This window comes from Strigops habroptila, chromosome 12, assembly GCF_004027225.2.
Source record: "Strigops habroptila isolate Jane chromosome 12, bStrHab1.2.pri, whole genome shotgun sequence".
Lineage (NCBI taxonomy): Eukaryota > Metazoa > Chordata > Aves > Psittaciformes > Psittacidae > Strigops > Strigops habroptila.
In genome coordinates, this window is record NC_044288.2 from 22378825 (window position 1) to 22398573 (window position 19749).

General features: G+C 53.2%; 1 protein-coding gene, 1 long non-coding RNA gene and 1 other non-coding gene across 5 annotated transcripts in view; 1 reads left to right on the forward strand and 2 right to left on the reverse strand.

The window, feature by feature from the left end:
• Positions 1–274: 274 nt before the first annotated feature.
• On the reverse strand, positions 275–2395 carry LOC115616102. The gene is made up of 3 exons (XR_003994210.1): positions 2250–2395; positions 1605–1891; positions 275–559 (listed from the first exon to the last, which is right to left on the reverse strand). It is a non-coding gene; the product is annotated as an uncharacterized LOC115616102 (long non-coding RNA).
• Positions 743–946, reverse strand: LOC115616219. The gene has a single exon (XR_003994243.1). It is a non-coding gene; the product is annotated as a small nucleolar RNA SNORA74 (small nucleolar RNA).
• Positions 2396–15224: 12829 nt separating the features above from the next.
• The window catches only part of SIL1 (SIL1 nucleotide exchange factor), a 101380-nt gene continuing 96855 nt past the window's right edge, over positions 15225–19749 (forward strand). The window contains exon 1 of one of the 3 annotated variants that reach the window (XM_030504957.1): positions 15225–15291. The gene's annotated coding sequence lies outside the window, so the exon portion shown is untranslated. Of the gene's footprint in view, positions 15341–19749 lie in introns of all 3 variants that reach the window. The other 2 variants (XM_030504955.1, XM_030504958.1) reach the window with 2 other exon arrangements.

Genomic DNA, 19749 nt, shown 5'->3' on the forward strand with positions numbered 1-19749 from the left:
GTTTAGACACCTGAACTCCTTCAGAGTGCTGGAGGAAAGGGAGCCTTGTAAAAAATCTGTCCTTGTGGCAAGACTATGGAGGAGCATGTGCACAACAGGAGGGGCAGCAGCCACCCTGTGCCCCACTCCTTCCTGGATTTTTATGTGGAAGGTGTCCCTGCCCGTGGCAGAGGGTTGGAACTGAATGAGCTTTAAGGTCCCTTCCAACATAAACCAGTCTGGAATTCTATGTCCCTGCTGTACTGACAGCCTGATGATACACTGAAAACAAAAATTAGCAAGTTTAAATAGAAGTTTAATAAAGGTCACATAAAAATAAGTATTTTTAAAGAAGCAGTAGAGGGGATTAACAATAACAAATTGCACATGTAATTCTTGTTACAGTTTGACCCCCAACCATCTTTGATGTTTCAAGTTACTACATCTATCCTTCTCTGTTATTCCCATTTAAATTATGGACTGTAAGTTTCCATCTTCTCCGTATCTTTCAAATGGGGATCTTCAAAGCAGCACAGAAAGCTCATTTCTTCTGACAACCGCTGCTCCAGCAAGCCCGCACCTGCAGAGAAACATGCAAACCATTTGCCTGTCATTAAAAATGATCCAGTTAACACAAGCATCTTTAAAGACCCCAAATTCAACCTTTAACCCTGACCAGTTAATTCGCTGACCATCATTTTTATATAAAAGATGCAATATTAAACCAAATGTCTACAACAGACGTTTTATTTTCTGACTGCAGATTGTCTGCATCCAATCTAGGATTAACTCCACCGAGGAGGAGTTACTCCACTCTCAAGCATGCAGAGCGCTGCCAAAACCTGGCACCAGCCAGTGCCAGAACAGCACCGGCAGTGCCAGGAATGTCTCGGCAGCGCTTTCCTCTCCCAGCAGCATAACACTATCACAGGCACTGAGCAGCGATGGGTAGCTGACTACTGCTGGGTCAAACAGAACTCAAAATTGGGATTTTAGAGGCACGGAAGGCTCCAGGGAGAAATTAGGCCAGTTTCCAGTGCCTAAAGGGGCTACAAGAAACCTGGAGAGGGGCTTTGGACAAAGGCCTGTAGGGACAGGACAAGGGGAATGGCTTTAACCTGCCAGAGGGGAGATCGAGATGAGCTCTTGGGCAGAAGCTCTTCCCTGTGAGGGTGCTGAGGCGCTGGCACAGGGTGCCCAGAGAAGCTGTGGCTGCCCCATCCCTGGCAGTGTTCAAGGCCAGGTTGGACACAGGGGCTTGGAGCAACCTCCTCTAGTGGAAGGTGTCCCTGTCCGTGGCAGGGGGTTGGAACTGGATGAGCTTTAAGCTCCCTTCCAAACCAAACCAGGCTGGGATTCTATGATTCTATAAGTAAAGCCCCAAAAGTACAAGCTCTGGTGATGCAGGCCTCACTTCTAACAGCTCTTATCAGGGCTTCCTCTGTCAACAGGAAGCACTCTGTGTTTCACTGGATAAACCAGTTTACTACTTGCACCCCAGAGCAGCAGAGGCTGGCACAACAGCCCACTCACAAGCCAGCTGAGGCCATTTTAGCTACTTGGCATGGCACTACCAACTGTCACTTTTTGGCCATCTCCCCCGCTGGCTCATGGCAAGCCCTCACCACGTGTCTCCAGAGGCTCCTGGGCTCCCCGTTTCACCTCGCATGCAAGTCACTCCTTTACACCTCCTCTATCCATGGGCTGGCTCCAGTAGCTTCAGTCTCCTCCACAAGACGCCTCATTTTGCTGCTTCCACCCCCTGCAAAGCTCGGGGCTGGCAGGATGAAGGCCCCCGGCAGCACACGCTACCGAGGGCTGTGTTCTCCCTTCAGCCGGCTCTGCCGCCCGGCACCTTCCAGCCACGGCAATCCCTCCACACAGGCACAAAGCCGCGTATCGGCTGGAAGCCCTAAAGAGAGCACAAGAGAAACATCACTTCAAATAGTCAATTAATTAAATCTGCATTAATAGAGCTAAACAGCTGGGAGCTGGCTTGGGAAATGGGGAAAAATAATAAATCAAAGCGAATAATAGGCTGAGAAATTGCTACTAAGCGGCACAGCCTGAACGAACCACCCTCCGGTCCCCGGCCTCGGAGGCTCGGCCATGAGTAACAATCAAATACAATATAAAAGGAGGAATATTTCGCGTGGCGCCTCCCGACCCCACAGCCCCGGGGCGCGGTGAGGCTCCCCGGGTGTCCAGCACCGGTGTCGGAGAGACCCGCGGCGGCAGGCGCGGAGCCTCCACCTCACCGCTCCCCTCACCTCATGGCGGCCACCGGGCGTAAGCACCGCGTCCGTCCCCGGTCGCGGCGGTGCAAAGAAAGGCCGGGCCCCGCCGCGCCGCTGAGCTGGTTCCGCAGGCACCGCCCCGCCCGCCTCGGCCGCTCCCCTGGGGCGGGCCCGGATCCGGGGCGGCGGGGCCCGGGCAGCGGCCCTCGGGGCGGAGAGATGAAGTCGGGAGTCACCGCAGAACAGTTCATGTTGGAAGGGAGCTTAAAGCTCATCCAGTTCCAACCCCTGCCACGGGCAGGGACACCTTCCACTAGAGCAGGTTGCTCCAAGCCCCTGTGTCCAACCTGGCCTTGAACACTGCCAGGGATGCGGCAGCCACAGCTTCTCTGGGCACCCTGTGCCAGCACCTCAGCACCCTCACAGGGAAGAGCTGCTGCCTCAGAGCTCATCTCAATCTCCCCTCTGGCAGGTTAAAGCCATTCCCCTTGGCCTGTCCCTACAGGCCCTTGTCCAAAGCCCCTCTCCAGGTTTCCTGGAGCCCCTTTAGGCACTGGAGCTGCTCTAAGGTCTCCCCTTCAGGAGCCTTCTCTTCTCCAGGCTGCCCCAGCCCAGCTCTCTCAGCCTGGCTCCAGAGCAGAGCTGCTCCAGCCCTCGCAGCAGCTCCAGGGCCTCCTCTGGCCTCGCTCCAACAGCTCCATGTCCCTCTGGTGCTCTTGCTGCAGAGCTGGTGAAATCTCATGAAAGAGAAGGAAAGGCAGCCAAAGCAGTGTGGCTCTCCTTTCATCTCCTCTGCTCAAGGACTGACGAAATGCTGGTGTTGAATACTGGCTTGTATCTCATCACACCGTGCTTGTAGGAACAAACACATCGTGCTACCGTCTCCACAATTAAAGTGGAGTTATGAAAGTGCTTTTCATCAGAGATTCGCTAACGCCCCAAAGCTGCTTTGTGGCCAGGCTGGACATCGCAGCTGGCGTACTACATGGGGCAGTAATGGCCAAGGGACACAGGGCTGGCACACATAGCACGTTTGCTGAACTTCCCTTGGAGTGATTCACTGAATTCTCTTCCCTGACCTGCAGCATTGCTCTTCCTCTTGCTCCAGGGACTGACTGTGCAGCACAAACGCTGCTGAGCCAAGGTCCGATGGGATGGAAGGATCATGGTGCTGACCCTGCCGCACTGAGGCTGGAGAAGAGCAGTGGTGTGGGGCAGGCAGCGAGGCCCTGGGCACAGGCAGTTTCAGAGCTGAGGACTGTAAAGACCAGTTTCAGGAGCTCCAGACATCAGTTACACTGTGGCATGTCCCATCCCCGGCTTGTAGCACCCATTTTTGAAGCACTGCAGCTCCATGCTAGTGCAAGCCCCTCATGCGGATGCACGGTGCCAGCAGGCAGCAGCTCAGGTCCTGCTTTAACCCACCCAGAGCAAAAGCTCTTGGATGCGATCCCTCCTTTATTCTGTAACCGAGCATTGGGTGACATGGTCTAGTGTGAGGTGTCCTTGCCTGTGGCAGGGGGGTTGGAACTGGATGATCTTAAAGTCCTTTCCAACCCAAACCATTCTATGATTCTACGATTTGTTCAACAGGGGTTAAACAGGCTGCTGGAGCCTGTCAATTGCTCTGAACACAAACTGCAGAGCTGTGCTGGGATGTGGGGAGTTCAAGGGAGGCTGTGTCTAGACTAGAGGAGCTCTTCTGAACACTGTCTGTGTTTTGTTTTGTGGTAACTTCTATCTCTAATCCATCTTGAAACAAAGCATCTCAGTCCCTTCAGTCCCCAGCACGGCACTTGCAGGAGAAAAGGATGATGTGTTTAGCTTCTACCAAGCTAAGATGAACAACAGGCCAAGCAGGGATCTCAGCATCAAGGAACATCGTGATGTTTCCTGACATCAGCTATGGCCTGGGAGATGGGGAAGGCCAACACAACTGAGCAGATGAAACCACCATGAAACCAGGTCTCACACTGCTGTGACACCTCTGGGGTCGTACCCTGTCCCCAGGCCTGGAGGCAGGCAGGAGGACGGGCTGCCCAGGCGGGTGCTCTTTGCAGTCACAGTGTGGTTGTGCTCAGCTCTGCAGAGCGGTGGCTCTGGCCAGGGTGCTGCAGTGTGGCCTCCAGGCATGGCACTGCTGGGCTCAGCCTGCTTAAGAGGCCTCTTCTCATACCCCTGGAGAGGTGCAGCTGATGTGGAGCATGCTGCTCACCAGGAAGCTGGGGCAGAAAAGGGCTTTACTTGGGACCCACAGCAGAGCCATTGCATTTCACCTGGTGCAACACATTTACCCAGAGTTCACAAATAACATGGAAGGATTTGCTTGAGCCCCCTCACCACATGAGATAAACCAATGCTCCCAGCCCAGTTTCTAGAGTGGAAAGCTGTGCAGGAGCGCTGGGAAATCCATGCTGTGAAGTGGGAGGCTGGTCCTGGCATCGAGAGCTGCTGAATTCTGGTATTTGGCATTCAGAAAGCTCTTGAAGTATCTCCCTGGTCCTGCTGAAAACATCTTATTACAAGAGGCGTATTAATTTGGGGCCCACACTGCGCTAATGAGTGATACAGCTGCCAAACTGGAGCTGTGGTTAGGCAGCCTGCACTGGGTCTGGAGCTCATCATCCATCCCTGTCCGTGGGCACGTGCCCTCAGCCACTGGCAGTGAGACCTCCATTAACAAAATCATGAAGTGCTCTCTGCATTTGCTATTCCCTGTCCCTCAAACATGCAGCTTTTCATCATCCCTGGATCTTCCAGAGATGCCCCATCCCTGGCAGTGTTCAAGGCCAGGTTGGACACAGGGGCTTGGAGCAACCTGCTCTAGTGGAAGGTGTCCCTGCCCGGGGCAGGGGGTTGGAACTGGGTGAGCTTTAAGCTCCCTTCCAACCCAAAACCAGGCTGGGATTCTATGGTTCTAAAGCCCCTAACTCTTTCCACTGCTCAGTGCCAGCCTTTCTCCCCTCACGGAGCTGTGGCTGTCCTGGGCAGAATGAGCCCAGCACAAGGCTGCACTGGGGAGAAGCACCCCACATGCCATGGCCTGCACCAGCATCCCCACAGCCAGGAGGAACAGCTGCCCACCCCGGGCTGAAAAAAGACCAAGAAGCACTTGAAGACAACAGAGACGGAGTGGATGATTGCCTGAGGCAAGAGACAGCTCCAGTGGCACCCCCAAGCTTTGAGAGCCCAAACTACAGGAGGAGCACCAAAAGGCCTTGAAATGTCTCACTCGCTGGCATACAAAACCCTGGTGAAACTTTGAATGGATCCTTCCTTTGAATGGATCCCAAGTGAGAGAGGTCATAGCTACACTGCCATGCCTGGCCACGGATACCAAGCACTGAGGCAGTGTTTGAGGTGTCAGCTGGGGAAGGTGCAGCTGGTCTCTGTCCCAGCGAGTTGTTATTGTGCCCTCAGCACCCACACAAAGACACAGGTCTGCTTCTTCGGCCTGGAAGAAATTGCTTTTGTAGCCACATAACTGAGCTAGAGAGAGAAATACTAACTGAATGAATCATTTCCACTGTCTCAAAGCAAGAATAGGGACTTCTCAATCACAGACAAATTCTCTTAGCCCCTGACTTGTTAAACTGAGGTGCTCCTATGCTTCCTATCCCCTGAATGGGAGCCACCATGTACGTCGTGACTCCGCAGAGGGCACCCGGACTTCCCAGCTATCATCACAAGATGGCATTGCAGACCTAAAAGCCGATCCAGCCCTGCTAATGCTCAGACATCTTTCCCAGGCCCTGGGGTGCCCAAACCCAGAAGAAGCTGTGGACTTAACCCTGCCTGCTGAGCGCCTCTGCCGGGTCTCAGCCCCGACACTTGCTTTTAATCACATCGCTTTAATGTCAAGGCTGTGCTTTAAGCACACAGCAAGCGGACTGAAAAGCTGCAGCCGTTATTCCTGTAACCTGTGAGCCATCTAATTGCACTGATTTAAGCTAGTTATAGTGTTGACAGTTAATGGCACGCAGGGTGTTTCCGCTTGACCTGCAGCACCTCCCGCTCTTCCAGGGCCTCTGTGTCGCAAGGAGACTCTGCTAATCAGCCCAAGTGGTGAAGTAGTTTAAGACATGGCTAAAGGGCCAAGTTCTGAGCAGAACACACCCCACTCATTCTGTTGCAAAGCACCCTCAAATGTAGAGCTGTCTTTTGATTGCATGAGAAGATTTGGGAAAGCAATGATGAGTATTTCAATAATTTACAGCTTTAAAATAACAACAAAAACTTGCTGCTCTTAAATGTTCCTTAAAAAATAAAACTTTAAGTGCATAAAGCCACAGCGCAGTGTGCTGTCCCCACTGCTACCTGTGCCCTCATGGGGATGCTGCCTGCCCACCCATGGTGTGACCCACAGCAAACAGCCATGCTTAGTCCCATAGTGAGGCAGCTCCTGTCCCACATGTTGCCCCACCACATCAGACACCAACAACATACTTAGCTCACACAGGCCTGTCCCCCCTTCAGCCCTGGTTGCTGCCATCAAAGCAGGCAGTGCCTCACCCAGCTCAGGCTATCCCAGCTCTGCTCACTAACTGGGCAGCTCCTGTTTGCTGAGGGTTATATGCAGCTTGGACCAGCCCTGTTGGACCAACAGCCCTTATCAGCTCTGACCAGCCTCACCTGGAACCCACGGGACAGGAGCTCTATTTAAGTTCAGCTATGGAGCTTTATTCTTCTCATGAGTAATGCTGTGAGAGTGCCTGGCTCCAGCCCTGCTACTGGGTGCACCCCTTAGTTCCTGAAAGGATCCTCAGACACATGTTGTAGCTGTGTCTCCAGCTTTATTTTCTAGGTGAGCTTTGAACCTGTGTTGTAGTTGTGCTTCCAGCCTTTTTCCTGGCTCTTCTCTTTTTTGTCTTTTTTCGGGGTTTGTATCTGGATGCGGGTCATTGCAAGCTGCACCTGGGGCTGCTGGCAGACCTGGTGTGCTCAGACCCATGGGACTGTGCCTGCTGCTGAGGATGGTGTTTCTGCTGGGGTCATCTTGGCTCCCCTTCCCTTAGGCAGCAGTCAGCCCTTCCTGCTGGGCACATCATCTTGATGTGAGAGAGTAAGTACAAAACCTGGTAATCTCTACACCACCTCTATGAGTTCTATATGGGAGTGGTTGCTTCAGGCTTCATCCACCAGTTGGTCCCTGCAAGAAGCGGCCATGGCCTAACTACATCTTCTTCCCTGGCCAGGGGCCCTGCAGCCTCCCACTAGGGCTTGGTATTTGTCTGTCCTGATAGATCAGTGTCTGTGCTGCCTCTGGGCTGAGGGCTCTCCCTGGCACTGCTGCCCTGGGGATGGCAGTGGGGCAGGATCTGCTGCTGAGCTGCCTGTGGGGCTGTAGATGGATATGTCCTTCTGAGCAGCACAGGGAGATGCTGTCAGGCTGTTCCCTTCACCATGGAGTTAGAGAGCAGCCTCCTTTGGCCGAGAGGAAGGAGCAAGCAGAAAAGCTTATATAAACCAAAGCCGCTGTGCCGGCACTGAGTGCGGTGCTGCTCCACATGTGGCTGGGCAGAGGCATGGCCTGCCTGCTGGGGTAGCCCTGCCTCCCTGCAGCCCTGCTCCCCTCCTGGGCTGTATCTCGCTGCCAGAGCCCAGGTCTTCTTGTTGTCCAGCATGTGCTTGGGCACATGAGCAGCCCGTGTGGTTCCCCTCTGTTCTTGGTTGAAACTGCTGTAGAGTGATTTATTTTTCCAGTTCATCCCTGCAGAGCCCTGGAGCTGTGCTCCTTCCCCCTCCTGTAGAGCTTCTCCCTGGCTGCGTCTCCTTCTCTAGTGTCCCCTTCCCCTGCTCCTACTGAACCCCTGGGTTTTTTTTTTCACTTCTTTCCCTTTGTCAGTGCTCCCATCCAGAAGACAGCAAACTGCAATTGCTGTTACTTGGTGCCTTTCATCTAGCGGGAATGGTCTCCTGCCAGAGGGGAGATTGAGATGAGCTCTTAGGCAGAAGCTCTTCCCTGTGAGGGTGCTGAGGCGCTGGCACAGACTTTTCCCAGAGAAGCTGTGGCTGCCCCATCCCTGGCAGTGTTCAAGGCCAGGTTGGACACAGGGGCTTGGAGCAACCTGCTCTAGTGGAAGGTGTCCCTGCCCATGGCAGGAGGCTGGAACTGGATGAGTTTTAAGCTCCCTTCCAACCAAAACCATTCTATGATCCTAAGCCACTTTTCTAGGTGTGATGGATGTGAGCTGCTAATCCTATGGAGGAGGGGCACAAGCTGCCTCTGGGATCTGCAGCAGATTGCATCAAGTTGCAGTTGTACAAGTGGTGAAGTAACTGCCTTGCCCCCAAGTGTGGGCATCACATACTATGATAATCAACCACAGTCACTCTGTTGTGCTTGTGCTGGGTAAATTCTGGCCTTGGAAAGCCTGGCTTGAACCCCAGGCTCGACTGTAGCCAGTGCTGGCACTGGGAGCAGAGTGGTGTGAGCATAGCCCATGTGCCCTGGGCTTGGTGGGGAGCAGGCATGAGTGGGCACATGAGGAAAAGCACCAGCACAGCAAGTTAGAGATGAGTTCACCACAAACAGCTTATTCCATTAAAGAAAGGAAAAAAACCCAACATTCTTAATTAGGACAGAAACCCCCAGATAAGCTTTTTTAAAAGCAAAAGCCTAAAAATATCATTTTTGCTTTGACTTGAAAACTAATTTCATTCCTCAGACTGTCAGATAAAACACATTTGAATTGATGATGCATTTCACAACAAAAATATATCCCTTTTTATCTTGAAAATGCTGAAATGGGTTTTCAAAATTTTCACCATTTACCTCTTTAAAAAAACAAAATTTTTAATTTAGCTGAAATGCCTTTTTTTTATTTTATTTTTTTTAATTTTATTTTTTGAGGAAACTCTTGATTACATTTTTTTCCCCAACAGCTTTAATGGGAATTAACAATTCCATCTGATTGATAGCTGGGTGGGAACCAGCTGTACCCCACAGCCCCCTCTGCTCTGGGGCTTCCAGACAAGCCCCAGTTTAACCTTTTACAACATTTTAGCCTTGTCCAGGCACTAGAATTTATTTTTCTTTCCTTTTTCCCCCCATTCTTTCTCCTCTGAGGATGAGTTTTTACCAGTGCAGCATCTCTAACAGTCAGGGAACTTCACAGTCAGTTGAGATCACATTGATTTCTTGACGAAGAAGCTGCATACTAATTTTTTCCTATTTTTCTCCCATGAGGAAAGCAGGAAACAGCTTCAGGAAGGCAGCTGGGTGTGTAGATGTGATGTTCACCTGCCAGACATGGACCTGCTGTAGTGAGTACAGAGCAGGGCCATGGAGCTGCTGTGAGGGCTGGAGCAGCTCTGCTCTGGAGCCAGGCTGAGAGAGCTGGGCTGGGGCAGCCTGGGGAAGAGAAGGCTCCTGAAGGGGAGACCTTAGAGCAGCTCCAGGGCCTAAAGGGGCTCCAGGAAACCTGGAGAGGGGCTTTGGCCAAGGGCCTGTAGGGACAGGACACGGGGAATGGCTTTAACCTGCCAGAAGGGAGACTGAGATGAGCTCTGAGGCAGAAGCTCTTCCCTGTGAGGGTGCTGAGGCGCTGGCACAGGGTGCCCATCCTTTTTGCTGATGTTTTCTCCACAGAGTGACCTGGGGATGGCAGCACCCACTGCTCTTTGCCACTCAGTCTCTCCAAAAGCTTCACCCTGTGGTCTCCTGCTGCTCCTGGGCCCGCAGCTGCAGAGGAGGGTGCTGCGAGCGTGGCTTCTTTATACACCAAACCAACCCCGAAGAGGGGCTGTAAAGGCCTCTTTATTTCTGTAATTATCACTGTGGCTCAGATGGATGAGGAATGCAATGGGAAGTTTAGACAGAACAGAGCAGGAATGAGACGGTGTTGGTAAGCAGCAGCTCAGCCAGGAGCCCAGCTGCCTCGAGCGCTTCCAGTCACAGAAAAGCTTTCAACTGCTGTGCTGCATTGAGCTCAGAACATCATCTTCTGGGACGGATGGGGCAGCGAGTCCTCACTGTGGAGCACCTCATGCTCTGCCATCCTTTGACCCCAGGCATTTTCCCAAAGCCTGCAGCCTGGTGCCGTGGTTTGAGCCCAGCCGGTAACTCAGAACCACGCAGCCGCTCGCTCACTCCCCTCCTTCTTCCTCCCCCTGCTCCCAGAGGGATGGGGAGGAGAATCGGAAGAATTTAAGTCCCATGGGTTAAGATAAGAGCAGTCCAGTAATTAAGGTATAATACAAACCACTACTGCTACCACCAATGATAATAATGATAAGGGAAATAACAAGGGGAGAGGATACAATTGCTCACCACCCGCCGACCGATACCCAGCCCGACCCGAGCAGTGATCTGGGCCTTCTGGGTAACTCCCCCCAGTTTCTATACTGGGCATGACGTGCTGTGGGATGGAATACCCCTTTGGCCAGTTTGGGGCAGGTGTCCTGTCTCTGCTTCCTCCCGGCTTCCCCTCCTCCCTGGCAGAGCATGAGACTGAGAAAGTCCTTGGTTGGAGTAAACATTACTGAGCAACAACTGAAAACATCGGTGTTATCAGCGTTGTTCCCAGGCTGAAAGTCAAAACCACAGCACTGCACCAGCTACTAAGAAGGAGAAAATGACTGCTACAGCTGAACCCAGGACACCTGGTCATTACAGAGATAGGGACTTGAGACCCTCAAAAACCCCCAAACAAACAAGGCATATTTGGCCTTGGTGGTGTTTTACAGGGCTGTTTCCCTGCATGCTGGTAGGTATCATGAGGAGCAGCAGAATGTGGTGGTGGGGAGCAATAAATATCTCCAGGTAATGAGCATTGTGGCCACTTGTGCCATAGTGGAAAGGAGCTGCAAAGGCTTTGCTGGACAACTTCAGAGCATCCAGTGCTGGGTGTTGGTGGTGGATGGTGATTTAAAGCCCATTTTTGCAGGGAATAACAGCTCATAACCATCTCCTTTAAGTGTGTGACACTACTGAGATTTATGGTCTCCTTGTTTCTACCTTATGGGAAGTTTTACTAATTGTCCCTGTTCTTGCTCCCAAACCCATGTGTGCTGTGGTGTGGGGATGCTTCAAATGCAGAGAAGAGGATGTGGCAACACAGGATGTGGCTCCTGTGTGAGGCAGCTGGAGCAGCAGGGATGGGAGCTTCCAGGAGCTTTCCAAGGATCTGAAACACTGAACCCTGTCACTGCATGCACAGTCCTCCCTGCCTGGGCACCTGGAAAGGCTCCTGCTCAGGGCAGAGGTCCCTGGGGATGCTGCTGCCCTCATGGTCCCAGCCCAGCCACAGCTGAGCTGGTGGCACTATAAACTTGATGTTCCCTTCACACTGCCTATGCATCCGCCAGGTCCCTCTGCTCTTGCTACAGGCTTTATTCTCCTCCTAAATCATTTGTCCATGGCTTAATAGGAAAGTGGATTTGAATTGATCACCATTGCTGCCTTATCTAATTTAATCCAAACCTGATATCAAACAGGAGCGAGGGAAGCCCAGTGGGAAGCCCGCCTGTGGCAAGCCACTTGGCTGTGATGAACAGTGTTGTTAATAGCTGTAATGAAATGCTGGAGTCACCCAGCACTGCCGGGCTCTTGGCATAAGGCAGAGCCTGCCCTTGCTCCCTGCTGAACCCCCAGGCTCCCCCAGCACGAAGCTGCCTGTGGATGTGCTCCAGAGGGAGGAGAGTCAGCAGGGACTGATGCCCGCCGGGATCCCAGCCCTGCGCTGTGCCACCGCTGCACAGGCAGCAGCTCACCTGGATACACTCGTGCTCTGCCCCTGCCACAGCCTCCCCACAGGCAGGGATGGCTCCTCGGCTCCTTACATCCCATTTACAGCTCCTGAGCCTCCGAAGGATTGATCCAAAAGCCCTTGGATGAGTTCTTTATGTTTTTTCAGACACTGAATGAAATTGCATTTGGGCTGGTGGTGATGAGAGGGTGCAAGTGGGATCCATCTGATCCTTCTGCCAATTCAGAGGCTGATGGTGATGTGGCAGAACTGCTCCTGCAGAAGCCCCCATGTCCCAGCACACAGAATGGGTGAGAAAAAGCATTTTTAAAAGCAAGCACCATCCCTGCAGTGAATGCACTGTCTCTCCTCCAGCTCCTGCCTGGGAAGCATCAATCCATGAATCAAGTAACTAGGGCCGGTTAAAAGGCAAGGGAAAGCTTTATGTTTGCTTTATTGTGACAGTGAATCACATGGTGGTGTCAAGCAATTGGGCTTGTGCTGAGCAAGGGCAAGTTTTGTATTATCCTGCCTGGGGGGACCAAGCTCTCCCTGCTGCTTCGCTGCTGCTTCGCTGTAGGACTGCCGCAGCTGAGCCTAGTTTGCTGTTAAACTTGTGAAGCTGTTGACTGGAGTCAGTGCCATTTTGCAGGGAATAACCCATTTCTGCATCCTCAACTTTCCCAATGTCCTCTTTTCAACAGCCCAGCACTACTGATAAAGGAAGACTGAGGTGCCCATGGCAGGTATTTGGGGATGCCAGTGGCTCTGAGCTTGCAGGCAGCCTGTGTGAGCCGGGCAGCGGTGCCTGGTGGTACCTGGGAGAGGGGAGCCTGGGCACAATGCTCTGCCCAGAGACATGATCCCTGAATCCCCCCACACACTCTAAGCTGACAAGCTCTGAGCAAAGCTTACCCTTAAAAGAAGGTATTTAAACACAAGGAACCAACTGAACGAAGCAAACTCATCTGTTGCTGCTGCTGTCGGGATCAGCGGCTCTGCACCCGTTAATGCTCAGGGCCACTAATGATGCCCAGAAGTGGCTGCAAACAAAGACAAGCTGAAGTCTGATAGATTAATGCTGCCTCCCACCGAAGCAGCCCATGATCCATCAATTACCTATCTGCTTAGCCCTTTTCTCCATCCTTTTACAATCTAAATAGCACATTTTATAGTCGCTGCTAAGTGATGTGATCAACATCAATTACCTACTAAAAGAGAATCAAGTCTTGATTTAAAATTAAGTGCTGCATTTTTGCCATGTTCTTTATATGTAGCCAACAGAATAATTGCAGTGACATAAAAACTAATTACACAACTCCACAATTAAGCCTCCCTCCTAGTGCTGTGATTGTCTTTAAGTACATTGATGAAAAATTACTCCCAGCCCCAAATTACTCTCTCACACCCATCTTTTCCAATACCTTTGGAAAAAAACCCTCTGCTCCATCAGATCAAACAGAAGAACTCAAAATGCAAAGGATAATACATGCAGAGCGTGTTTCTGGTCTCTTTGATGTGTGAGTGGTTTCAGACAGCAGGATTAGGATGGGATCACCCGAGGATGCAGCTGTGCTTTTCCCAAAGCAAGACTTCTCAAACCACCCGGTGCTGTCGTGAGGCCGGAGCCCTGCTGCAACCAGAGGGAAAAGCCTCTTCTCTGTGCCCCAGAGCATCTTTGCTGGCCCCAGAGAGGTCAGCCCTGCCTGGCTGCCAGCCTTGGGTTTGGTGCCTGGGAGGGTTTCATTGCTGCTCCTACCGTGCCTGGCAGAGGGGACTTGCTGTGGGTTCAGAGAGATGGCTGATCATCCTGTTAGTGCTGATCCACCTGGCAGAAACAAGGGGAAGAGCAGGATTCAGCTCACCTGCCCCCTTGGGCAGACGTGGATGAATAAGCCCTGTCCTGAGCTGGTGGCAATGCTACTCCAGGAGCTGAGAGGGGAGGAGAAGGAAGAAGCTGGAGTACAGCAGTGCTTTCATGCATCCCAAGGCCAGGAGTTATGACTTGCCAGAAATCACGTAGCTGCCTGAAAAATCATAAACCCCACTAAAAATCATAAACCTCAATAAATCTGTGGAGCACACCCAATGAGTGTTGTGGGGTTTGATTCCAGATTCCAATTTTGAGGTGTTTACATCCAACCTAGAAAGACTGAGAACATTTCATTTACTGGAAATGAAACCTGGGATTTGCTGACAATCAATCTCCTGCTCCAGGATCTTTGTGAGTGCCGGCAGCAGCAGAGCACGGTGCATGAGTGAGCAGAGCCATGGGGACACTGGCCCAGGGGACAGACACAGCTTCCCACTGATGCTCTTACACCATGCCATCCCATCGGCTGTCACTTACTGCTGCTGAGCAACCTTTGCTGGATAATTAAGCATTGCAGGTTTAATTTGGAGGCTGGGAGGGTGGTTTTGGCTGCTGCCTGGTATGCAGTGGGGCCCAGGGGCATCTGGGTGCACCAGCTGCTCCTCAGCTCAGCCCTGGTGGGGATACGGGTCCCATAGCTGTGGCTTTCCCACTGTTTCTGCAATGCCATCACTCAGAGTGAAGAAGAATCGCAATCACAGATTCCCAGACTGGTTTGTGTTGGAAGGGACCTTAAAGCTCATCCAGCTCCAACCCCCTGCCACGGGCAGGGACACCTTCCACTAGAGCAGGTTGCTCCAAGCCCCTGTGCCCAACCTGGCCTTGAACACTGCCAGGGATGGGGCAGCCACAGCTTCTCTGGGCACCCTGTGCCAGCGCCTCAGCACCCTCACAGGGAAGAGCTTCTGCCTCAGAGCTCATCTCAATCTCCCTTCTGGCAGGTTAAAGCCATTCCCCTTGTCCTGTCCCTGCAGGCCCTTGTCCAAAGCCCCTCTTCAGGTTTCCTGGGGCCCCTTTAGGCACTGGAACCTGGCGGCGGTGGGAAACGCTTTGCCATCCGATTGTACCCGCTCGGTGCCGTGAGCCGGGGAGGCAGAAGGCACCCGCGGGCTCGCTCCGGACCGCGGCCGCCGCAGTCCCGCTGCTTCCAGCCTCCGTCTGGCCGGCGGTCCCTGGGTGCTGAGGCTGCGAACTGACCCCTCGCCACCTCCCTCCAGACGTGTGAGCAGTGCGGGCGGCCCGAGCAGGCGCAGGCTGCCCGGCGGGGAAGGCCCGCGGGACCGCTACACGAGCCCAGCCCGGGCCGGGGTCCCTCGGGCCGCTCCCGGGGCTGGGGGGGGGTGGAACGGGCCGTGCCGGGCGCGGGGCGGGGGGGGGGGGGCCAGCAGCACCTCCCGGCAGGAGGCGGGGCCGCGGCATCGACCAGCGCTGATTGGGTGAGGCGGGGCCGCGTCATCGGCATAGGCCAGCGCGGATTGGGCGGGGCCGGGCGGCGCCTGTGCAGTGCGGAGCGGTGAGTGGGGGGGCGGCGGGAGCGGATCGGATCGGAGCGCGTCCCGCCGGTGAGGCCCGGCCGGGGCCGGTGCTGCCCCGCTGTGGTGCATAGGGGCCCGGCCCGGGCGCTGAGGGCGCAGGGCCCGGGAGCTGCTGCTGGGGTGGTTCCGCCTTTGCCCTGGCGCTGGGGGCTCGGCCTGCTCCGGGCAGCGCAGGCGGTTGCCTGGCAGTAGTGTTCTGGAAGCGAGCGGCCCCCGGCGCCCTGTGGCGGGCACCTGCCGGCAGGGTGCGGCGCAGGCTGTTCGGCGGGCCGGGGGCCCGGCACTGAGCGCGCTTAAACACGAATCCAACCAAACGGGAGCGGTCTGTGTCCCCCTTGAGCACGAGGGCGGGCTGGGTGACCCCGGCCCCCTGAGCACCCGGGTGGCTGCGGCGTGAGTGTGTCCCGGTGCCGCTGGCGTGGCTCTGCAGCCTTAAACTGGGGGTTTCTCCTGGGTACGTGCTTGATAGTACGAGGGCTGAGTTTTAAAGCGGTTTAATTCTATTGGTACAAGCTTGCATATGGCTCTCTTGCCGGGGAACTAATGAAATTACATGTTGCACGAAGCCAGGGAGTGAAAACTGAGCAAATGGGATTTTGTATATAAACACCATTTGGAATATTGCCTTCAAGTGTTTAACTTCAGCGGTTGACTAAGGCTCACATTAGAAGTAATCTTTGACAAAGCATCAACACTACCCACCCCTCAAGATGGCCGAGGTTTACGCTGGCGGGTTCTGCAGACACGATTTCTGAGGGGCGAGTTAGTTATTTTTGCAGTGTTTTGCTGACAGAACAAGCCCAGTACAAATAGAGTTTAGAGGCGGAAAGTACGACTTTACACTGATAGCGTTTCGTTCGCTTGCCAGAGGAGTATAATCTGCACGGGCATTGCTGTGGGTAGAGCTGTCTGTGTGAGGAGGCTGCTCCAGCGCACAGCCCTGGTAGGAAACCTTTTAAGTGCAGATAAGTCTCTGTGGTGTTAGAAGCTGATGACACACCCTGTCATTTACAGAACCTGTTACCGCAGTGTTTCTGCTCTGTGTGAGCCTCTTGAATTAATTTGTGCTCTGGGAGTAGTGTTATTAAGGGATAGACTTCCTTTTTTACTCTCTCTTCCCCCCAACCCTGCTTTAAAATGACCAGCCTGGATGGTGTTGGTGTTTTTCAGCTGCCTCCAAGGCATTCCTGTGGTGAAAGCTTCCAAAATACACTTTATTGTGGAAGGGCAGCTAGTGGAGGTGAGAGCAGTGTCTGCCCTCCCTGTGACTGTATAGCTACTGCATCTGAAGGGATACACATGTGATCCTTTAAAAGGAATAAGCTGGAAACCGGCAGTTCCTGATGAGCTGCCAGAACAGCCCTTGAATCTTCAGCACCATCCCCGTGCCCCAGAGCAGCACAAGACCAGTGCTCGTGCTACTGCTGCCTCCTCCTTCTTTATAGTTGAGAATGTCTTTATGCTGAGCAATAAACCACCTGGAAACCTCTCGAGCACCCCCAATGCCTCTCTCTGCTCTTGGCAAGGAGGTGGAAGGCTGCTTACATACAGCTGCGGTCAAGCTGGGCAGGTGTGGCTCAAGGCACACCTCAGCTATGCAGGGAGTATTTGTGAGGCACTGGATTGCTGGGATAAATTTAGGGATAATAGTCAGCCTTTCTATGTGCTAATCCTCTCTGCTAATGACGCCCTCTCTGGCTTTTACAACCCACCTCGGCTCTCTTAACCACTCAGCTTTCCCCTCTGAGCAATGATGTTTAACTTGCACTCGTGAAATAGGTGAATCAGCTTTAATGAATGTTTGTCGAGCGCTTTGTTGGTAAGTTCCCTATAAAGCTGGTTACTATTTCTTATGAGCACACAGATATTCTTAGCACCTGCAGTGAAAAATGACACAGCACTGGGGATCTTCTGGGAAACAGCCCCTTGCAAGGAGACGGTGCATGCTAACGAAGGCTTTGTCAGAGCTCTTCTGGCTGTGGTTCACAAGGCAGCTTGCTCCTAAAGCGCTGGCTCAAACACCCACAAATCCTCTCGAGGCACTGGGAAATCTGTGATGTTCCTGGAAGTCAAGCCCTGCTTTTGCATAACATTTGTAGTTCTTGCCCCTTTGCTGGGTTTCTTGCGGAGCCTTTGGTCAGGGTCTGGTGCAGCTCTGTGTGAGTGGCATCAGCTGTGCAGGCAGAGCGGCTCTGCCCTGCTGTGAGACTCCTCACCATAAAAAACATGTTGGTGTCCTCAACATAACAAGGACATGGAGCTGTTGGAGCAAGTCCAGAGGAGGCCACAAGGATGATCAGGGGCTGGAGCACCTCCAGTACGGAGACAGGCTGAGAACATTGGGGCTGTTCAGCCTGGAGAAGAGAAGCTGCGTGGAGACCTCAGAGCAGCTTCCAGTGTCTGAAGGGGGCTACAAGGATGCTGGGGAGGGACTCTTCATCAGGGACTGTAGTGGTAGGACAAGGGGTGATGGGTTCAAACTGAAACAGGGGAAGTTCAGGTTAGATATAAGGAAGAAGTTCTTTACAGTGAGGGTGGTGAAGCACTGGAATGGGTTGCCCAGGGAAGTTGTGAATGCTCCATCCCTGGCAGTGTTCAAGGCCAGGTTGGATGGAGTCTTGGGTGACATGATTTAGTGCGAGGTGTCCCTGCCCATGGCAGGGGTTCGAACTGGATGATCTTAAGGTCCTTTCCAACCCAAACCATTCTATGATTCCTTGTTTCAATGATTTCAACTGCTTTCAGCAAGTGTTGCCTTAAGTTACCCTGTCTGGGGTGGGGAGGGCTTGCCTGCTTGGCTGGGTGATGACTCTTCTGGGCTGCAGCCCATCACACAGGGCTGTTTGGGTGTCAGAGGGGAAGGCTAGAGCCTTGTCCTTTCCCGTGGGCAGCCCAGGTCAGCATCCCTCCCCATAGCACAGGGGAAGGCATCTTCACACCAAAGTTGTTTGGTGCAAATCAAACTGAAGAGCTTTGTTTGTGAAGGGTGATGAAGATGTGAATTGGAACCGTTCTGGCTGTGCTCGTTCTGCAGTGTTGTGTGGGTGCCCTTTGGGCAGGATGAGGAGCTCTATTGTATTTTGGGGAGAAAAGGCTCTTAATTTAGCTCAGAGATGCCACTGCTGTAGTGGTGTAGGAGTGGCCAGATGGAGGATGCTAAAATGAAACGCAGGGCTGGAAAAGCCTCCTGGTCCCTGCCCATGTCTTCAGGCGAGATACTCGGCTCCAGATGGGGCAGCAGTGGGTGTTAGTGCCAGTTCAGATGGGGGTAAGTTCCCTCTGGGACTTGATGAAATCCCAGCTTCAGAGAGCATGACACGTTGTCTAACTTGCCCTTGCAGCAAATGAAGCAGGCTGCTTTGTCCTTTGCCTTCACAGAATGGCAGGCCCAAAGGGTGATTGTCCTTCTTGTTTGGCAAGAGCTGGTAATGACCCTGGAGGGAGCAGGGACGGAAAAACCCTTCAGCAGCTGTATGGGGCTGTGTGTTTTACACTGGGCAATACCCAGCACTGAGCATGGCCTTGCAGCCCAGAACTGGGAATTCTGTGTTCTTAAATCATACAATCCCAGACTGGTTTGGGTTGGAAGGGCCCTTAAAGCTCATCCAGTTCCAACCCCTGCCACAGGCAGGGACACCTTCCACTAGAGCAGGTTGCTCCAAGCCCCTGTGTCCAACCTGGCCTTGAACACTGCCAGGGATGGGGCAGCCACAGCTCCTCTGGGCACCCTGTGCCAGCGCCTCAGCACCCTCACAGGGAAGAGCTTCTGCCTCAGAGCTCATCTCAATCTCCCCTCTGGCAGGTTAAAGCCATTCCCCTTGTCCTGTCCCTCCATCCCTTGTCCAAAGCCCCTCTCCAGGTTTCCTGGAGCCCCTTTAGGCACTGGAGCTGCTCTAAGGTCTCCCCTTCAGGAGCCTTCTCTTCTCCAGGCTGCCCCAGCCCAGCTCTCTCAGCCTGGCTCCAGAGCAGAGCTGCTCCAGCCCTCGCAGCAGCTCCGGGGCCTCCTCTGGCCTCGCTCCAGCAGCTCCACGTCCCTCTTGTGCTGTTGCCCCAGAGCTGGGTCAGGACTGCAGGGGGGATGGAGCTCTAGTGTCACAGCGCTGACACACATTGCGTTTTACTCCAGTCCCTGATTTTGCTCAGCATCATCTCTGTCCAGAGAGCTTCCCCCTGTGCTGGATTAATGTGCCTGATCTTTGGTTTTGCTGTTTCCAAGTGCGGTTCTTTGCATTGTTTTCTTTGTTTTTATTGATTTGTGGGTGGTTTTGGACCTTTTCTTCAGTTTATCAATTCTGATCATGACCTCTGGAGTGCTCCCAGCTCTTAACTGCTGGGCATCCTTTCAGCTTTTATAAAAGGACTTTATCTTTCATCACTCAGGCCATTAATGAAAAGAATGAATAGAAGCAGACCTGGACTGAGCTCTGAGGGCCTGT